Raw genomic sequence first — 6,991 nt, 5'->3', positions numbered from 1 at the left:
CCCAGATTGAGACCTTTCTCATGGGAACTGATTTTTCTATCTTTAAAATACTATTCAAGTTCTAGTTTACGTCTCACATTTCAACAGAAAAGCTTTTTCACTTGTAAAATAGCACGTTACTTTTAGGAAGCCTGCAAAAGTCATGTGATGATCTGTTCTTAGTGTAAAATCAATTTTATGATAAAGAAGGTTAAAAAAATTTGCCATTTAGTTTCACTGTCTAGAGATTTCCATCTTGAATGTGTTACAAATACAACGAAAAATATACTTTTAGACTTTGAGATAAATATTTTTAATTTTCAGCAGCTTCTAAGTGGTTAGTAATAAATATCAAGTTTATAACAGTGGAGCAGTGTATGGATTGTTTATAAGAATGAATCTACCATCAAGAGACATGGAATGTGATGGAAAGAACTGAACAATTCAGAAGGTGATGCATCTAAAAACCACATAATTCACTTTGGGAAGAAAGAACAGGGATTTTTAAAATACTTTATGATTCATTCAACAGGATCACTTTAAGTAGGAAAAAATATGCTTGCCTTCAATCTCTGTTCTTTTAAAAGAATTTCATCGTTTCCATTCTCATTTTTAAATTGTTGATGTTAGAACATTATATAGAAATTTGAACAAAGGAAACAGAAGTATTTTAGAGCATGCCCTCCTTAAATACTACCAAATGTATTATCATTCTGCCTTGTGGCTGACCCCCACCTTCTATACTATTCAAATCAACATTTACAGAATTCAGAAAGAAGAAGGTGGAATAGAAGAAATGCCTTTATCTAGTCCTGTCTTGGGAACAATATTGTAATAGGTCAACTTATAAGATATCAGAAAGCTTATTGTATAAAAGTTCGGCTTAAACTCACCTTTCATGAATAATTGAGATAAAAGCTTATGTAGTTCCCTATTAGGGTTATCAGAAATTACTAACCGCCCTATCTCGTTTCTGTAACTTCGCCTGCTTGCTAAATAGATAACTTAGGTTGCAAAACGCTCCCCACCCCTTCTACCAAGATCTAGCCTAGGCAAGACCAATATGTAAAAAGTCAGGAACTCACTGCCCCACGGTATCTTAGGTATCTATGATTGGTCATTTTAAACCCTCTTAGGACAAAGAACTTTAAATTGATAGGCTCCTGCCAAGACTAACATCTGTGTGTCATAATATGATTGGCTACCATGAAATGCTTGTAAATTGTAATTGGTTAACTAAATAATGACATACTCTGACTTGCTAAAATCCATATAAGCTCACTGCTACCTTTGTTCGGGGCCATTCTCTGCACTTTTCTCCTTAAGATCAGGAGATCAGGTTTGGCCTGGCCGTGAATAAAATCTTGCTCACTTCTATTAGGCATCTGGTGTGTGTTTTTTTTTTTTTTGTTTTTTTCGTTTTGTTTTGTTTTTTTTCCGACAGCACCCTGTTTCAAATATAAGTAACATTTTGTGTATTATTTACTTGCTGTATATTAAAAAAATTTTTTTAACGTTTATTCATTTTTGAGAGATGGAGAGAGACAGAGCTTTAGTGAGGGAGGGGCAGAGAGAGAGAGAGAGAGAGAGAATCCAAAACAGGCTCCAGGCTCTGAGATGTCAGCACAGAGCTCCACATGAGTCGAACTCATGAACCATGAGACCATGACCTGAGCCAAGTCGGATGCCCAACCGACTGACCCACCCAGACACCCTTACTTGCTGTATATTTAAAATAATCATACAACAATCACTTGTTTTACTTATAAACATTTTTTTCATTTAAATCTATTTGTATTAAATAAATTGAGGTATTGAAGGTTGTATAATTAACTAGAAATTTGGGGGAAAAAAAGACTTTTCCATGTAGAAAGAAAGATGCTTCTCAGCAAGATACCCTAACTTAATTTTTTTGACTATTTCTTAAAAGAGCATCCAAACTGAATGCCAAAGATTTAAATTAATTTGGTCAGCTCCCCTACATTCAAGAAGCTGTACTCTTGCTCTCTTACAGAAAAACTGACTGATACATTCAGTTTACATATAAGATCTAAATGAGTCTTAATTAATGGAATTAATGGGCACCTAGAGGCTGAAAAGTCTGACCATCTCAATGAGCACTTTGATTACCATTACCATTTGATTAACAAGTAAAGGAATGGGTTCTTGTTTTGGTCAAAACAGTTGAACTGTTGAACTGATCACACCTATGTGAGTTACTACTAAATAATTAATTTCAACTGGAAATGCATTAGCACCACTTAGGGGAAATAATGCTGCACCTCCCTCAGCCTACCTAGGCAATCACTTGATCTTTCTGACAGGTAAGATATAATTTAGAATTTAAAAGATGAGCAGAACATATATGATTAAACATATTTTCAAATAGAAAAAGAATCCTGAGTGTGTATTGAAATATAAATACCAGCAATTCAAGTTTGGAGGAAATTTAGACTTTGAAACAGACAGCACAACTGTAGTAAAATTGCTATATGGATTGAGAGATTTAACAACTGCAAAAAGAGCCAGTATTTCAGAAGACATGAGGAAAGTAAACTAGCATCTTTCGTTGTGCTGCTGTATGAGGACTGATAAAATAGAAACGACAAAAGCATTTTTGGAACATGATTCCAATGCAGTCTTCATATACAAGTCATTTTATTGACCAATTTAAGTGTGATGCCCAGAAGGCAGAGTGAAAATATCTATTTAAGTGGTTAGTTCTAAGGGTTAGGTGTAAAAGCAAAACGGGGAGAAAAATTTAAGGATCGGGTAGGAGATAGTTGTTTAGGATTTATTCTTTTATCTGCCCAACCTCTACACATAGCAATTTTTTTTTTATTGTTTGCTCTCCAATGTCTATAAGAACCTTAGTCATAACACATCAACAATAAAGGCATTTGAAAGGAATTTTGTGTGTGTGTGTGTGTGTTTTAATATAAAAATATAAAATTGGATAATTGTTATAGACTGAATGTTTCTGTCTCTCCCAAATTCATATGTTGAAAATGTAATCCTCGATGTAATGTTGTTAGGAGGTGGGGCCTTTAGGAGGTAATTAGGTTTAGAAGAGGTCATCGGAGTAGAACCCCCTCATGATGGAATTAGTGCCTTTATAAGGAGAGAAAGTAAGAAATGTCTATCTCCACATGTTCACACTGAAAAAGGGCCAACTAGAAGGTGGCTGTCTACAATGCAAGAGAGGAGGAAGATTTTTACCATGAGCTGAGCTCTACCATAAACCCACTCTGCCAGCCCCTTGATCTTGGACTCTCCAGCCTCCCTAACTGTGAGAAATAAATGTCTATTGTTTAATTTATGGTATTTTTTTATAGCAGCCCAAGCTGAATAGGACAGTAATACTTGTACATCTTGAGTTTCTCTTCTATATTATTTGTTTGTGTGGAACATAGGAAGTTTTTTAAAACAATGCAAAAAACACAACTGAGATGCATTAAACCTGAATTCTAGGATTGGTACTTCAATCCATATAATAAATAATTAATATAATATAATATAATATAATATAATATAATATAATATATATACTTTTTACTTTACTTACTTTTAACTAAACTTTACAGTAACTTCCTGTTTTAAAAGTGTGTGATTTTAGGGGCCTGGGTGACTCAGTTGGTTAAGCCTCCGACTTCAGGTAATGATTTTGTGGTTCGTGTGCTTAAGCCCCACATCGGGCTCTGTGTTGACAGCTCAGAGCCTGGAGCCTGCTTCAGGTTCTGTGTCTCCCCTCTCTCTGCCTCTCTTCCACTTACACTCTGTCTCTCTTTCTCAAAAATAAATAAACATTAACATTTTTTTTAAAAACAGTATTTGATTTTATAGGTACCATTGATGGAAAATGAATTAGATTGTCTTTTTTATAATCCATGGGTACAATAGAATGTGCTGACTTGAGTTTTTAAAAAAAGAATTTCATAAATTTTGAACAGACTGTCTTACCAAATATCATAAACTAGCTACAATTTGTTTCAGGTTTTTCCTTTTATTCTGCCATGTAGATGTATCTACACATGACCAGTGTTAAGGTGAGAGGAGGTTAATAAGTGACATACCTCTGTCTAAACTTCCTAAGTTTGGAACTGATTGAGCTTTATTATTGATACATCTACTTAAGGGAAAAAAGCTTTGATCTACTGTCAAACTGGCTTTCTATTGTGTCCGGCCTACAACAACACATTCATCCCTTTACCCTTCTTATGTTATTTATTGGCATAATACATCTGAGATTAAAGATGAGTTTGCAGACCAAACACATGTATCCTGAATTGTTGCCTCACAGAGGCTTGGGAAGGGGGAGGTGGGCAGCCAAAAAAAAAAAATTGTTTCTGTAGAGTTTGACTAGATTACCCTCCCACCCAAATAAAAAGTATGGTTCAATGGATGTCATCAATAATCAAACAGCTAATATTTTTCCCATATGGGCTAAGGATAAATAAAGGAGTGAGTAAAGAGACTAGTAGTGTTACTCTAGTAGATGTTGCTTAATATGGAGAAGTAAGGAAAAAGTATTTTATATCTCCAGCTCAGCACTAGGAATTTTTACACTGAGATCCAGCTTTAATATGCTCAAGAATATTTTGAAAATGATGTGTTGTTTGTGTGTACATGAATGAACACATTTTTCTAAAATGTTCAGTAAAATAAATGGTGAGAATGAGTTGTTTTCCTCACTGTATCCAAGTGAATGGATCAATATTTTCAGTTATTTTGACATGCACTAATAACTAATTCAGTGCATATTTAATTATCTGTCTTTGAAAGTCCTTGTTTGATTTCAGGGAAATGTAAATTCTATATAAGATGCTTGGTCATTCCCTAAATTTGTTAAGTTTGTACTCTGCATCTCACATAAAGAGTGAAACACAGTTATTACGCCATAACCTGATTGGCTTGAACCATCCATAAACATTAATATGAACTCTAGTCCTTACAGTAATTTTAAACAAAACTCATTGTTAATTCTTTTTTTTTTAATCTTTTTAATGTTTATTTATTTTTGAGTCAGAGAGAGACAGAGCATGAGCAGGGGAAAGGTAGAGAAAGGGAGACACAGAATCCAAAGCAGGCTCCAGGCTCCAAGCTGTCAGCACAGAGCCCAAAGTGGGGATGGAACTCACCAACTGTGAGATCATGACCTGAGCCCAGGTTGGGCGCTCAACCAACTAAGCCACCCAGGTGCGCCAAAACTCATTGTTAATTCTTTAAGTAAATAGTGAAGAGCACATTTAAGAGGAGGCATATATGGGGTTTTGAGACAGAAGTGGAAGTTGTATTGGGGTTCATGATTACGATGTTGACATAATAACAGTTGTTGCTATTTTCTCTTCCTCCACTGCTTTCTCCTCCAGGTATCATTCTTCTATTCTCCTCCAGTAGGAAGACATACGGAAGGCTTTTTTGTTACATGCTTTCTTTTTCATATTCAAGTCTGACATCATTTACATAATTGCAGATGTAATAAGTCAAGACATTTTGTCCTTTCATTCACCCAACAAACATTTATTAAGTACCTGCTAGGTCACAGGTGATGAGCTAGGTTCAAGCAATACAGAGATGAATCAAAGATTAGAGCCTTAGAAAAATTTGCAGCTCAGCCATCTCTTCTATGTGTGCATATATACAAACTTATTTTACAACTATTCATAATGTATATATGTATATATATATGGTATATATAAGTAAAGATATATTTGACATAAATATTATTTTAATGCACTCATATTTGTGTTAACAATAAATATTCCAATTTAACATAGTCACTCATTATTTAAATTTAATACAATAGTTATTCAAAGGTTTGTTTTTTAATTTAGTTGTGAGCAATGTTTTAATAATAAGACAATGGATACGTGGGTGAAACAAATATTTTTTAGTCATTGTCAAGTTTTTGCATAGCAAAAGAAAGAAGACTATGTGTAATTTCCATATAGTCAGCTCAGATGAGATATAATTTGTAGCTATCAGAAAAATTCTAATTCACCCGTTGAACTTAGATATGAGGAGGCCAATTGATTTTCCAAAGTTAAAGGATGAATTAGTAGTTGGTCAGGAAATGGAAAAGAAGACACTTTTGATTTGTAAGTCTTTTACTGTAAACACCTGATAACCCAACTATCCTTGGAAAGAATACAGTACCACAATTATTGGCTTTCAACATTTTGCAACCAAATAAAGTAATAATAAATACCAATTATATTTCTGTGAGACCCTGCAGAAAGGATTATCCTGAAGTCGGCTTTCTGCAAATCATAACGTATATAAAATTTCAGAAAGGAGCAATTTTAATTTGGTGAGATATCTGTTTCTTAGGGAAAAAAAGATACATGACAAAAATGTCTGATATATCACAAGTTAGGACAGTTTGGGAAGAATACTGTGACCATATGGAACCATAATGTATTATGTGGATGGAATAGAAATATCAAAAATAAAATGTGACTATCATAACTAGGGCATAAAATTAACAGAATTTTTCCTGATAAAAGAATCTATGAAGTCTAGTGGTTTAGGCAATAACCACTATATTTTATCTCATTTTCTAAATCCCAATAACATCTACCTGTAGTAGGGTTTTGTTATATACAATATTTCAGTATAGTCTAAAAGACCTGATGTTGCAGATGAGAAAAGAGAGATGTCAAACTTGAAACAGCCTGCCTTTTGAGTATGATGGTGAGATAGAAATAATGGTTTACCCTTAGTACGGAATGCTCTCTTTACACATACATAAAAGAAAATTAAATTATTTAGTTTCTATGAACTATTTAATGGTTTTAAATTATACAAATATTCAAAACACTGCCAGAGAAATAAAGAGAAGTAATTAACCCAGCCCAGGGGAATTGCACTGGGAAGACTGAAAACTTCTTGATGTGGTGATGATGTTCTGGCATATTTCCTTTCTTTTTTTTTTCTTTTTTATATGTAGAAAGTATCATCCTTATCATCCTTTCATTCCATAATCCCCACATCCATTTATTTTTTCCTTCTT

The sequence above is a fragment of the Panthera leo genome, chromosome B2, assembly GCF_018350215.1.
Source record: "Panthera leo isolate Ple1 chromosome B2, P.leo_Ple1_pat1.1, whole genome shotgun sequence".
In the NCBI taxonomy this organism is placed as follows: Eukaryota; Metazoa; Chordata; class Mammalia; order Carnivora; family Felidae; genus Panthera; species Panthera leo.
The sequence above is the reverse complement of the archived record's forward strand: the minus strand, read 5'-3'. Positions refer to the sequence as shown.